The following is a 15,647-nucleotide window of genomic DNA, read 5'->3' as shown; positions in this document are numbered from 1 at the left end:
CACCGGGCTGCGATGCGGAGGGTAACTCCAGCTATTGCTGGCGCTACCCTATAGAAGCCTATGGGCTTCTACCGCATCGCGCTGGTATGAGGGATCCAATCGGATTCCTCCCAGCATGCCCCGCGGCCGTCCCGTCACTGCGCATGCACAGATGGACTCCCGGGTCATAAACCCGGAAGTCCACTGTACAGGAGAGATCGCAAAGGACATCTCATCGGAAGAGCTGTCCTTTGCTGTACAGATTGCATATGTTAGTGCATATGCAATCTGTACAATGGCGATGTCCGGCGGTAAGTATTACTGCATTCCGTCCCTGACCTTTCATGTCATGTAATTCCAGGTATGCAGAGAAGTTCTGTATGCACTGTTGGACCAGCAGTCCTGCAGGAATAAAGGAGGATCTTAATGTAGATTGAGTTTAGTTACATCAAACCAAAATGAGTAATAATCAACCCTTATTTAAAAACAAATTACATGGGTTGACTTTACATTCAGATGAAAGCTGCTGGAGGTGCATTAACCAAACTTGCTCTCTTTAACCAGATTAATCCTTTTTTCTGTAAATGGCGATTAGACTGGATTGTTCAGTTTACTTTTAACACTGACTTCAGTGGCATTAGGATGTGTTTGGTCCCACAGCTCCTCCTCCTCCCTGGTCAGCCAGAAGATGCTCTTCACAGCTCTGGTGCCACGAAGTCTGGGATAGGGGCATCTATCTTTAAATTTACCTCCCACGCTGACTGTATCCATGGAGTCTAACTCCATACCCAATCCTATTTCGCTTGCAGGCAGGGCCAGAGCAACAATTAGGTAACTGCCTAGGGGTTCACCCAGAGGCTTTTTAAGAGATGAGGGGGCCATGTGCAGCCTCCATTTGGGCCCCATCCTTTGTCGGTGGCACTGAGTGCTGTAGATTCTGGGTACATGCCATAATCTACTGCACATTCACGGGTCTCTGGGGAAAATGACGCCCGTACCTATTTTCACGGGGACATCTCTTCTACGCATGCGCAGATCACTGGGAAAATGTCCGCTACCATTTTCCCAGTGAGTGTTTGCTGCTCTGCAGCACATCGGGATCGGCGTACGTGTAACATCATGTCACGTGACTGCATATAGATGGCTGTTGCAATATGTGCTCTCACGGGGCACCACTATGGCCACTCAGAGTACTGATGCAACTTCTCCATGCATCTGGATCTCAGCTCTCCAGCAGGACATGACCACTTATCACAGTGGTGTATTAAGAGAGGAGGGGTCCCGGACTGGGAATACACACTGATCCTTTCCTCTTTCCCAACGGGTGACTGAAGACTGACTGCCTGCGGCCACAGCATCAGTAGACTCTGGGCACTAGTATGTGCCCAGAGTCTACTGCGCAGGTTGCTGGATAAATGGCCACCATTTTTCTGGTGCTTTGTGCAGGGCTGAGCCACCCAACGTGGGACCTCGGAGAGGTAAGTATCCCGTCTCCATCCCACACCCTTTATAGATACGCCCCTGACTTATCTGCATAGAGTACCCAGAACCCCTCGTGACTACCTTGAGAGCAGACTATGTTAAGCCCTGTCCCCCTTGAAGCAAAATGCAGTGATAAACAAGCTAATAAGGAGGAGGTGGTGCCAATATGACACTAGTCTATTAGAAAGAATCAAGTAATTTGGCTCCACCCCCTCTCAATTACGCTGTGAATCACAGCATTTTGCCGCTAGGGAGGGGATGACATGGTGCCAGCTTGTCAGGTCCCGTCCCTGCAGCTGCTGCAAGGTAAGTGACTGGAAAAATCCTGCGTTTGCCCCTGGACCATGTCGCTGTAATGTTGCTGCCGCCTTGCATAGAAACCTTACCAATGAGGAGAGAGAACAAGAAAATGGCTTAAGGGGTCTATTTACTAAGCAGTGTTAGAAGACAGTGATAAGGTGCCAGCCAATCAGCTCCCAACTGTCATCTCACAGGCTGTATTTGAAAAATGACAGTTGGGAGCTGATTGGCTGGCACCTTATCACTTTTCATTCTGTCTCCTAACACTGCTTAGTAAATAGACCCCTAAGGGTTATTTTGCAGGACCACACAGCAATACAGATCTTACAGCCTGATAGATGGGAGGTGCACTAAGAACAATAGGGAAAACCCAGACACTGGGGCACAATATAGTACATATGGAGGAGGTAGTTCAGGAATGAATGAACTTACAAATAGGGAGGATGGAGCACAATAAAGACTATAATATATGTAACCACTTATTATCCCGCCACTCAGCAAAAAAGTAAAATTGGCCCTTGTTTCATACTCTAACTTGCCAGCTGCCTGTATGCATTAGCAGAAAAAAAGGGTTAACACCTAATGACTTCTAAATTGAAAGTATATATGCTTGAAAACTCCTTGTGATGTCTCGCTCTCTCTCCCCCTCTATTATATATATATATATATATTAGGGGTGTGCACCGGCCACTTTTCGTGTTTTGTGTTTTGGTTTTGGATCTGGATCTTTCTTCGTGTTTTGGATCTGGATTGGTTTTGCCAAAACCACCCTTGCGTGTTTTGGGTTCTGGGTTTTGTGTTTTGGATCTGTATTTTTTTGAAAAAAAGCATAAAAACAGCTAAAATCACAGAATTTGTAGGTTTTTCTGCTCCTATGCTATTATTAACCTCAATAACCTTAATTTCCACTCATTTCCAGTCTATTCTGAATACCTCACACCTCACAATAGTGTTTTTATGTCCAAAAGGTTGCACCGAGGTAGCTGGATGACTATGCTAAGCGACACAAGTGGGCGGCACAAACACGTGACCCATCTAGGCGTGAAACTGCAGTGGCAGACAGGATGGCATTGAAAAACTAGGCCCCAAACTGTACATAATGCAAAGAAAAAAAAGAGGTGCAAGATGGAATTGTCCTTGGGCCCTCCCACCCACCCTTATGTTGTATAAACAGGACATGCACACTTTAACAAACCAATCATTTCAGCGCCAGGGTCTGCCACACAACTGTGGCTGAAATGATTGGTTCGTTTGGGCCCCCACAAAACAAGCTGGCAATTTATCTGTCCCTGCACAAACTGGCTCTACGGAGGCAAGATGTCATCCTCATCCTCCTCATCCACCGATTCCTCACCCTCTTCAGTGTGTACATCCTCATCCTCACAGAGTATTAATTCGTCCCTGCTGGAACCACAGGTCCCTCTGTACGTTCTGGAGGCTGGTCTCCCTGGAAGAGTTGATAATTCATTTTATGAACATCATCTTCTCCACATTTTGTGGAAGCAACCTCCTACGCCTTTCGCTGACAAGGTTCCCGGCTGCACTAAACACTCTTTCGGAGTACACACTGGAGGGGGGGCAACTCAGGTAAAATAGAGCCAGTTTGTACAGGGACCTCCAAATTGCTTCTTTTTCCTGCCAGTACAGGTACGGACTGTCTGACATGCCTACTTGGATGCTGTCACCGATGTAATCCTTTAACAGACAGACGCACGCTTGTCGCTGCTGCTTTGAGGATTCAAGTGCGGCTACAGCCCACACAATTCACAAAGACAGAAAAAAAAAAGAATATTTTTATTGTTTGTGGAGCACACTTTGAGGGTTACACCACCCTTTAACAGACAGAAGCACGCTTGTCGCTGCTGCTTTGAGGATGCAAGTGCGGCTACAGCCCATACAATTCACAAAGACAGAAAAAAGAAGAAGAATATTTTAATTGTTTGTGTAGAACACTTTGAGGTGTCACCACCCTTTAACAGACAGACGCACGCTTGTCGCTGCTGCTTTAAGGATGCAGGTGCGGCTACAGCCCACACATTTCACAAAGACCAAAAAAAAAAGAACAATATTTTAATTGTTTGTGTAGAACACTTTGAGGTGTCACCACCCTTTAACAGACAGACGCACGCTTGTCGCTGCTGCTTTAAGGATGCAGGTGCGGCTACAGCCCACACAATTCACATAGACAGAAAAAAAAAGAACAATATTTTAATTGTTTGTGTAGCACACTTTGAGGGTGTCACCACCCTTTAACAGACAGACGCACGCTTGTCGCTGCTGCTTTGAGGATGCAAGTGTGGCTACATCGCACACAAGTCACAAACACATTAAAAAAATAGTTTTTTATTTTTTGGAACACTTTGAGAGTTACACCACCCTTTAACAGACAGACGCACGCTTGTCGCTGCTGCTTTAAGGATGCAGGTGCGGCTACAGCCCACACATTTCACAAAGACCGAAAAAAAAAGAACAATATTTTAATTGTTTGTGTAGAACACTTTGAGGGTGTCACCACCCTTTAACAGACAGACGCACGCTTGTCGCTGCTGCTTTAAGGATGCAGGTGCGGCTACAGCCCACACAATTCACATAGACAGAAAAAAGAAGAATATTTTTATTGTTTGTGTAGCACACTTTGAGGGTGTCACCACCCTTTAACAGACAGACGCATGCTTGTCGCTGCTGCTTTAAGGATGCAGGTGCGGCTACAGCCCACACATTTCACAAAGACCAAAAAAAAAAGAACAATATTTTAATTGTTTGTGTAGCACACTTTGAGGGTGTCACCACCCTTTAACAGACAGACGCACGCTTGTCGCTGCTGCTTTAAGGATGCAGGTGCGGCTACAGCCCACACATTTCACAAAGACCAAAAAAAAAAGAACAATATTTTAATTGTTTGTGTAGCACACTTTGAGGGTGTCACCACCCTTTAACAGACAGACGCACGCTTGTCGCTGCTGCTTTAAGGATGCAGGTGCGGCTACAGCCCACACAATTCACAAAGACAGAAAAAAAAAGAACAATATTTTAATTGTTTGTGTAGCACACTTTGAGGGTGTCACCACCCTTTAACAGACAGACGCACGCTTGTCGCTGCTGCTTTAAGGATGCAGGTGCGGCTACAGCCCACACATTTCACAAAGACCAAAAAAAAAAGAACAATATTTTAATTGTTTGTGTAGCACACTTTGAGGGTGTCACCACCCTTTAACAGACAGACGCACGCTTGTCGCTGCTGCTTTAAGGATGCAGGTGCGGCTACAGCCCACACAATTCACAAAGACAGAAAAAAAAAGAACAATATTTTAATTGTTTGTGTAGCACACTTTGAGGGTGTCACCACCCTTTAACAGACAGACGCACGCTTGTCACTGCTGCTTTAAGGATGCAGGTGCGGCTACAGCCCACACAATTCATAAAGACAGAAAAAAAAAGAACAATATTTTAATTGTTTGTGTAGCACACTTTGAGGGTGTCACCACCCTTTAACAGACAGACGCACGCTTGTCGCTGCTGCTTTGAGGATGCAGGTGGAATCTAGACGGGATTTGGAACCGAGGACACACTACCTCCATCAATTGTCTAAATCCCACTGCACTAATGTCGGATACCGGACGCACGTCTAACACCAACATAGCAGTCAAGGCCTCAGTTATACGTTTTGCTTCAGGATGACTGCTGTCGTACTTCATCCTCATCGCTAGGGACTGTTGGAGGGTCAATTGTTTAGTAAAAGTAGTGATGTTCCTACTTCCTCTCTGGGATGATGAACAACTCCCAGCAGCAGCAACAGCACTAGGAGGAAGTGGTTCTTGATCTTTCCCTATTTTATTTTTATCGGAGAAAGTTTGGTCCTCCATTTATGTTATATTGATATATATACGTGCGGCTAAAGCGCACACAAACACAGAAAATATTATTTTATTTTTGCTGGAGAGTAGTGCACTTTGTGGGTTACACCACCCTTTAAGAAATGAGCCAGCCGGCTCTTTACTTATGGGACACAGGCGCACGCTTGGCGCTGCTCCTTTGTTGATGCACGTGCAGCCACAGTGCACACAATTCACAAACACAGAAAATAATTTTTTTTTTGGTTTGGACTGGAGTGTACTTTCGGGGGTTACAGCACCCTTAACGGTCAAGCCAGCCGGCCCTTTACTTATGACACAGGCGCACGCTTGGCACTACTTTGTTGATGCACGTGCGGCTACTGCGCACACAATTCACAAACACAGAAAATAATTTTTTTTTTGGTTTGGACTGGAGTGTACTTTCGGGGGTTACAGCACCCTTAACGGTCAAGCCAGCCGGCCCTTTACTTATGACACAGGCGCACGCTTGGCACTACTTTGTTGATGCACGTGCGGCTACTGCGCACACAATTCACAAACACAGAAAATAATTTTTTTTTTGGTTTGGACTGGAGTGTACTTTCGGGGGTTACAGCACCCTTAACGGTCAAGCCAGCCGGCCCTTTACTTATGACACAGGCGCACGCTTGGCACTACTTTGTTGATGCACGTGCGGCTACTGCGCACACAATTCACAAACACAGAAAATAATTTTTTTTTTGGTTTGGACTGGAGTGTACTTTCGGGGGTTACAGCACCCTTAACGGTCAAGCCAGCCGGCCCTTTACTTATGACACAGGCGCACGCTTGGCACTACTTTGTTGATGCACGTGCGGCTACTGCGCACACAATTCACAAACACAGAAAATAATTTTTTTTTTGGTTTGGACTGGAGTGTACTTTCGGGGGTTACAGCACCCTTAACGGTCAAGCCAGCCGGCCCTTTACTTATGACACAGGCGCACGCTTGGCACTACTTTGTTGATGCACGTGCGGCTACTGCGCACACAATTCACAAACACAGAAAATAATTTTTTTTTTGGTTTGGACTGGAGTGTACTTTCGGGGGTTACAGCACCCTTAACGGTCAAGCCAGCTGGCCCTTTACTTATGACACAGGCGCACGCTTGGCACTACTTTGTTGATGCACGTGCGGCTACTGCGCACACAATTCACAAACACAGAAAATAATTTTTTTTTTGGTTTGGACTGGAGTGTACTTTCGGGGGTTACAGCACCCTTAACGGTCAAGCCAGCCGGCCCTTTACTTATGACACAGGCGCACGCTTGGCACTACTTTGTTGATGCACGTGCGGCTACTGCGCACACAATTCACAAACACAGAAAATAATTTTTTTTTTGGTTTGGACTGGAGTGTACTTTCGGGGGTTACAGCACCCTTAACGGTCAAGCCAGCCGGCCCTTTACTTATGACACAGGCGCACGCTTGGCACTACTTTGTTGATGCATGTGCGGCTACTGCGCACACAATTCACAAACACAGAAAATAATTTTTTTTTTGGTTTGGACTGGAGTGTACTTTCGGGGGTTACAGCACCCTTAACGGTCAAGCCAGCCGGCCCTTTACTTATGACACAGGCGCACGCTTGGCACTACTTTGTTGATGCACGTGCGGCTACTGCGCACACAATTCACAAACACAGAAAATATATTATTTTTTTAGCACTTGGGGGGAGCACCCCTGATGGACAGAGCACCCCCTGGACAACACTGCAGCGCTCCTTTAGGACTGGGACACTGCACAGGACTTTGGAGTGGACACAGCCCCTATGGAGAACTGACTGCACAACACAGTCCAGCCAGCCCCTATGGACTTTGAAGTAGTGGACACAGCCCCTATTAACAACAGCAGCACAGCACAACACAGCCAGCCCCTATGGACTTTGAAGTAGTGGACAACAGCAGCACTACACTACACTACACTACACAGCCCTAACTCCCACCCTCCCTCTTCACTGTCCACAGCCGAGTGAGAAAATGGCGCCGACGTGGGTACCTTATATAGGATCCAAAACCCGCGAGACTCGGAAGGCGGGATGATGACGTTTTGCCTCGATTTCAGATCCGAGTCAGGCGGGAAAAGTCGAGCCTGATTCGGATCGGACTCGGATCGGGGGGGCTCGGGGGGGTTCGGATTTCAGAAATCCGAACCCGCTCACCCCTAATATATATATATATATATATATTAGGGGTGTGCACCAGCCACTTTTTGTGTTTTGGATCTGGATCTTTCTTCGTGTTTTGGATCTGGATTGGTTTTGCCAAAACCACCCTTCCGTGTTTTGGGTTCTGGGTTTTGTGTTTTGGATCTGTATTTTTTTGAAAAAAAGCATAAAAACAGCTAAAATCACAGAATTTGTAGGTTTTTCTGCTCCTATGCTATTATTAACCTCAATAACCTTAATTTCCACTCATTTCCAGTCTATTCTGAATACCTCACACCTCACAATAGTGTTTTTATGTCCAAAAGGTTGCACCGAGGTAGCTGGATGACTATGCTAAGCGACACGAGTGGGCGGCACAAACACGTGACCCATCTAGGCGTGAAACTGCAGTGGCAGACAGGATGGCATTGAAAAACTAGGCCCCAAACTGTACATAATGCAAAGAAAAAAAAGAGGTGCAAGATGGAATTGTCCTTGGGCCCTCCCACCCACCCTTATGTTGTATAAACAGGACATGCACACTTTAACAAACCAATCATTTCAGCGCCAGGGTCTGCCACACAACTGTGGCTGAAATGATTGGTTCGTTTGGGCCCCCACAAAACAAGCTGGCAATTAATCTGTCCCTGCACAAACTGGCTCTACGGAGGCAAGATGTCATCCTCATCCTCCTCATCCACCAATTCCTCACCCTCTTCAGTGTGTACATCCTCATCCTCACAGAGTATTAATTCGTCCCCGCTGGAACCACAGGTCCCTCTGTACATTCTGGAGGCTGGTCTCCCTGGAAGAGTTGATAATTCATTTTATGAACATCATCTCCACATTTTGTGGAAGCAACCTCCTACGCCTTTCGCTGACAAGGTTCCCGGCTGCACTAAACACTCTTTCGGAGTACACACTGGAGGGGAGGCAACTCAGGTAAAATAGAGCCAGTTTGTACAGGGACCTCCAAATTGCTTCTTTTTCCTGCCAGTACAGGTACGGACTGTCTGACATGCCTACTTGGATGCTGTCACCAATGTAATCCTTTAACAGACAGACGCACGCTTGTCGCTGCTGCTTTGAGGATTCAAGTGCGGCTACAGCCCACACAATTCACAAAGACAGAAAAAAAAAAAGAATATTTTTATTGTTTGTGGAGCACACTTTGAGGGTTACACCACCCTTTAACAGACAGACGCACGCTTGTCGCTGCTGCTTTGAGGATGCAAGTGCGGCTACAGCCCACACAATTCACAAAGACAGAAAAAAGAAGAATATTTTTATTGTTTGTGTAGCACACTTTGAGGGTGTCACCACCCTTTAACAGACAGACGCACGCTTGTCGCTGCTGCTTTAAGGATGCAGGTGCGGCTACAGCCCACACATTTCACAAAGACCGAAAAAAAAAGAACAATATTTTAATTGTTTGTGTAGCACACTTTGAGGGTGTCACCACCCTTTAACAGACAGACGCACGCTTGTCGCTGCTGCTTTGAGGATGCAATTGCGGCTACATCGCACACAAGTCACAAACACATTAAAAAAATAGTTTTTTATTTTTTGGAGCACTTTGAGAGTTACACCACCCTTTAACAGACAGACGCACGCTTGTCGCTGCTGCTTTAAGGATGCAGGTGCGGCTACAGCCCACACAATTCACAAAGACAGAAAAAAGAAGAATATTTTAATTGTTTGTGTAGCACACTGTGAGGGTGTCACCACCCTTTAACAGACAGACGCACGCTTGTCGCTGCTGCTTTAAGGATGCAGGTGCGGCTACAGCCCACACAATTCACAAAGACAGAAAAAAGAAGAAGAATATTTTTATTGTTTGTGTAGCACACTTTGAGGGTGTCACCACCCTTTAACAGACAGATGCACGCTTGTCGCTGCTGCTTTGAGGATGCAAGTGTGGCTACATCGCACACAAGTCACAAACACATTAAAAAAAATTTTTTGATTTTTTGGAGCACTTTGAGAGTTACAACACCCTTTAACAGACAGACGCACGCTTGTCGCTGCTGCTTTGAGGATGCAAGTGCGGCTACAGCCCACACAATTCACAAAGACAGAAAAAAAAAGAACAATATTTTAATTGTTTGTGTAGCACACTTTGAGGGTGTCACCACCCTTTAACAGACAGACGCACGCTTGTCGCTGCTGCTTTAAGGATGCAGGTGCGGCTACAGCCCACACATTTCACAAAGACAGAAAAAAAGAACAATATTTTAATTGTTTGTGTAGCACACTTTGAGGGTGTCACCACCCTTTAACAGACAGACGCACGCTTGTCGCTGCTGCTTTGAGGTGCAGGTGGAATCTAGACGGGATTTGGAACCGAGGACACACTACCTCCATCAATTGTCTAAATCCCACTGCACTAATGTCGGATACCGGACGCACGTCTAACACCAACATAGCAGTCAAGGCCTCAGTTATACGTTTTGCTTCAGGATGACTGCTGTCGTACTTCATCCTCATCGCTAGGGACTGTTGGAGGGTCAATTGTTTAGTAAAAGTAGTGATGTTCCTACTTCCTCTCTGGGATGATGAACAACTCCCAGCAGCAGCAACAGCACTAGGAGGAAGTGGTTCTTGATCTTTCCCTATTTTATTTTTATCGGAGAAAGTTTGGTCCTCCATTTATGTTATATTGATATATATACGTGCGGCTAAAGCGCACACAAACACAGAAAATATTTTATTATTTTTGCTGGAGAGTAGTGTACTTTGTGGGTTACACCACCCTTTAAGAAATGAGCCAGCCGGCTCTTTACTTATGGGACACAGGCGCACGCTTGGCGCTGCTCCTTTGTTGATGCACGTGCAGCCACAGTGCACACAAGTCACAAACACAGAAAATATATATTTTTTTGGTTTGGAGTGTACTTTGGGGGTTACAGAACCCTTTAACGGTCAAGCCAGCCAGCCCTTTACTTATGACACAGGCGCACGCTTGGCACTACTTTGTTGATGCACGTGCGGCTACTGCGCACACAATTCACAAACACAGAAAATAATTTTTTTTTTGGTTTGGACTGGAGTGTACTTTCGGGGGTTACAGCACCCTTAACGGTCAAGCCAGCCGGCCCTTTACTTATGACACAGGCGCACGCTTGGCACTACTTTGTTGATGCACGTGCGGCTACTGCGCACACAATTCACAAACACAGAAAATAATTTTTTTTTTGGTTTGGACTGGAGTGTACTTTCGGGGGTTACAGCACCCTTAACGGTCAAGCCAGCTGGCCCTTTACTTATGACACAGGCGCACGCTTGGCACTACTTTGTTGATGCACGTGCGGCTACTGCGCACACAATTCACAAACACAGAAAATAATTTTTTTTTTGGTTTGGACTGGAGTGTACTTTCGGGGGTTACAGCACCCTTAACGGTCAAGCCAGCCGGCCCTTTACTTATGACACAGGCGCACGCTTGGCACTACTTTGTTGATGCACGTGCGGCTACTGCGCACACAATTCACAAACACAGAAAATAATTTTTTTTTTGGTTTGGACTGGAGTGTACTTTCGGGGGTTACAGCACCCTTAACGGTCAAGCCAGCCGGCCCTTTACTTATGACACAGGCGCACGCTTGGCACTACTTTGTTGATGCATGTGCGGCTACTGCGCACACAATTCACAAACACAGAAAATAATTTTTTTTTTGGTTTGGACTGGAGTGTACTTTCGGGGGTTACAGCACCCTTAACGGTCAAGCCAGCCGGCCCTTTACTTATGACACAGGCGCACGCTTGGCACTACTTTGTTGATGCACGTGCGGCTACTGCGCACACAATTCACAAACACAGAAAATATATTATTTTTTTAGCACTTGGGGGGAGCACCCCTGATGGACAGAGCACCCCCTGGACAACACTGCAGCGCTCCTTTAGGACTGGGACACTGCACAGGACTTTGGAGTGGACACAGCCCCTATGGAGAACTGACTGCACAACACAGTCCAGCCAGCCCCTATGGACTTTGAAGTAGTGGACACAGCCCCTATTAACAACAGCAGCACAGCACAACACAGCCAGCCCCTATGGACTTTGAAGTAGTGGACAACAGCAGCACTACACTACACTACACTACACAGCCCTAACTCCCACCCTCCCTCTTCACTGTCCACAGCCGAGTGAGAAAATGGCGCCGACGTGGGTACCTTATATAGGATCCAAAACCCGCGAGACTCGGAAGGCGGGATGATGACGTTTTGCCTCGATTTCAGATCCGAGTCAGGCGGGAAAAGTCGAGCCTGATTCGGATCGGACTCGGATCGGGGGGGCTCGGGGGGGTTCGGATTTCAGAAATCCGAACCCGCTCACCCCTAATATATATATATATATATATATTAGGGGTGTGCACCAGCCACTTTTTGTGTTTTGGATCTGGATCTTTCTTCGTGTTTTGGATCTGGATTGGTTTTGCCAAAACCACCCTTCCGTGTTTTGGGTTCTGGGTTTTGTGTTTTGGATCTGTATTTTTTTGAAAAAAAGCATAAAAACAGCTAAAATCACAGAATTTGTAGGTTTTTCTGCTCCTATGCTATTATTAACCTCAATAACCTTAATTTCCACTCATTTCCAGTCTATTCTGAATACCTCACACCTCACAATAGTGTTTTTATGTCCAAAAGGTTGCACCGAGGTAGCTGGATGACTATGCTAAGCGACACGAGTGGGCGGCACAAACACGTGACCCATCTAGGCGTGAAACTGCAGTGGCAGACAGGATGGCATTGAAAAACTAGGCCCCAAACTGTACATAATGCAAAGAAAAAAAAGAGGTGCAAGATGGAATTGTCCTTGGGCCCTCCCACCCACCCTTATGTTGTATAAACAGGACATGCACACTTTAACAAACCAATCATTTCAGCGCCAGGGTCTGCCACACAACTGTGGCTGAAATGATTGGTTCGTTTGGGCCCCCACAAAACAAGCTGGCAATTAATCTGTCCCTGCACAAACTGGCTCTACGGAGGCAAGATGTCATCCTCATCCTCCTCATCCACCAATTCCTCACCCTCTTCAGTGTGTACATCCTCATCCTCACAGAGTATTAATTCGTCCCCGCTGGAACCACAGGTCCCTCTGTACGTTCTGGAGGCTGGTCTCCCTGGAAGAGTTGATAATTCATTTTATGAACATCATCTCCACATTTTGTGGAAGCAACCTCCTACGCCTTTCGCTGACAAGGTTCCCGGCTGCACTAAACACTCTTTCGGAGTACACACTGGAGGGGAGGCAACTCAGGTAAAATAGAGCCAGTTTGTACAGGGACCTCCAAATTGCTTCTTTTTCCTGCCAGTACAGGTACGGACTGTCTGACATGCCTACTTGGATGCTGTCACCAATGTAATCCTTTAACAGACAGACGCACGCTTGTCGCTGCTGCTTTGAGGATTCAAGTGCGGCTACAGCCCACACAATTCACAAAGACAGAAAAAAAAAAAGAATATTTTTATTGTTTGTGGAGCACACTTTGAGGGTTACACCACCCTTTAACAGACAGACGCACGCTTGTCGCTGCTGCTTTGAGGATGCAAGTGCGGCTACAGCCCACACAATTCACAAAGACAGAAAAAAGAAGAATATTTTTATTGTTTGTGTAGCACACTTTGAGGGTGTCACCACCCTTTAACAGACAGACGCACGCTTGTCGCTGCTGCTTTAAGGATGCAGGTGCGGCTACAGCCCACACATTTCACAAAGACCGAAAAAAAAAGAACAATATTTTAATTGTTTGTGTAGCACACTTTGAGGGTGTCACCACCCTTTAACAGACAGACGCACGCTTGTCGCTGCTGCTTTGAGGATGCAATTGCGGCTACATCGCACACAAGTCACAAACACATTAAAAAAATAGTTTTTTATTTTTTGGAGCACTTTGAGAGTTACACCACCCTTTAACAGACAGACGCACGCTTGTCGCTGCTGCTTTAAGGATGCAGGTGCGGCTACAGCCCACACAATTCACAAAGACAGAAAAAAGAAGAATATTTTAATTGTTTGTGTAGCACACTGTGAGGGTGTCACCACCCTTTAACAGACAGACGCACGCTTGTCGCTGCTGCTTTAAGGATGCAGGTGCGGCTACAGCCCACACAATTCACAAAGACAGAAAAAAGAAGAAGAATATTTTTATTGTTTGTGTAGCACACTTTGAGGGTGTCACCACCCTTTAACAGACAGATGCACGCTTGTCGCTGCTGCTTTGAGGATGCAAGTGTGGCTACATCGCACACAAGTCACAAACACATTAAAAAAAAATTTTTGATTTTTTGGAGCACTTTGAGAGTTACAACACCCTTTAACAGACAGACGCACGCTTGTCGCTGCTGCTTTGAGGATGCAAGTGCGGCTACAGCCCACACAATTCACAAAGACAGAAAAAAAAAGAACAATATTTTAATTGTTTGTGTAGCACACTTTGAGGGTGTCACCACCCTTTAACAGACAGACGCACGCTTGTCGCTGCTGCTTTAAGGATGCAGGTGCGGCTACAGCCCACACATTTCACAAAGACAGAAAAAAAGAACAATATTTTAATTGTTTGTGTAGCACACTTTGAGGGTGTCACCACCCTTTAACAGACAGACGCACGCTTGTCGCTGCTGCTTTGAGGTGCAGGTGGAATCTAGACGGGATTTGGAACCGAGGACACACTACCTCCATCAATTGTCTAAATCCCACTGCACTAATGTCGGATACCGGACGCACGTCTAACACCAACATAGCAGTCAAGGCCTCAGTTATACGTTTTGCTTCAGGATGACTGCTGTCGTACTTCATCCTCATCGCTAGGGACTGTTGGAGGGTCAATTGTTTAGTAAAAGTAGTGATGTTCCTACTTCCTCTCTGGGATGATGAACAACTCCCAGCAGCAGCAACAGCACTAGGAGGAAGTGGTTCTTGATCTTTCCCTATTTTATTTTTATCGGAGAAAGTTTGGTCCTCCATTTATGTTATATTGATATATATACGTGCGGCTAAAGCGCACACAAACACAGAAAATATTTTTTTATTTTTGCTGGAGAGTAGTGTACTTTGTGGGTTACACCACCCTTTAAGAAATGAGCCAGCCGGCTCTTTACTTATGGGACACAGGCGCACGCTTGGCGCTGCTCCTTTGTTGATGCACGTGCAGCCACAGTGCACACAAGTCACAAACACAGAAAATATATATTTTTTTGGTTTGGAGTGTACTTTGGGGGTTACAGAACCCTTTAACGGTCAAGCCAGCCAGCCCTTTACTTATGACACAGGCGCACGCTTGGCACTACTTTGTTGATGCACGTGCGGCTACTGCGCACACAATTCACAAACACAGAAAATAATTTTTTTTTTGGTTTGGACTGGAGTGTACTTTGGGGGTTACAGCACCCTTTAACGGTCTAGCCAGCCGGCCCTTTACTTATGACACAGGCGCACGCTTGGCACTACTTTGTTGATGCACGTGCGGCTACTGCGCACACAATTCACAAACACAGAAAATAATTTTTTTTTTGGTTTGGACTGGAGTGTACTTTCGGGGGTTACAGCACCCTTTAACGGTCAAGCCAGCTGGCCCTTTACTTATGACACAGGCGCACACTTGGCACTACTTTGTTGATGCACGTGCGGCTACTGCGCACACAATTCACAAACACAGAAAATAATTTTTTTTTTGGTTTGGACTGGAGTGTACTTTCGGGGGTTACAGCACCCTTAACGGTCAAGCCAGCCGGCCCTTTACTTATGACACAGGCGCACGCTTGGCACTACTTTGTTGATGCACGTGCGGCTACTGCGCACACAATTCACAAACACAGAAAATAATTTTTTTTTAGGTTTGGACTGGAGTGTACTTTCGGGGGTT

This window comes from Taudactylus pleione, unplaced genomic scaffold (assembly GCF_031769625.1).
Source record: "Taudactylus pleione unplaced genomic scaffold, aTauple2 ptg000086l, whole genome shotgun sequence".
Taxonomy (NCBI): domain Eukaryota; kingdom Metazoa; phylum Chordata; class Amphibia; order Anura; family Myobatrachidae; genus Taudactylus; species Taudactylus pleione.
The sequence above is the reverse complement of the archived record's forward strand: the minus strand, read 5'-3'. Positions refer to the sequence as shown.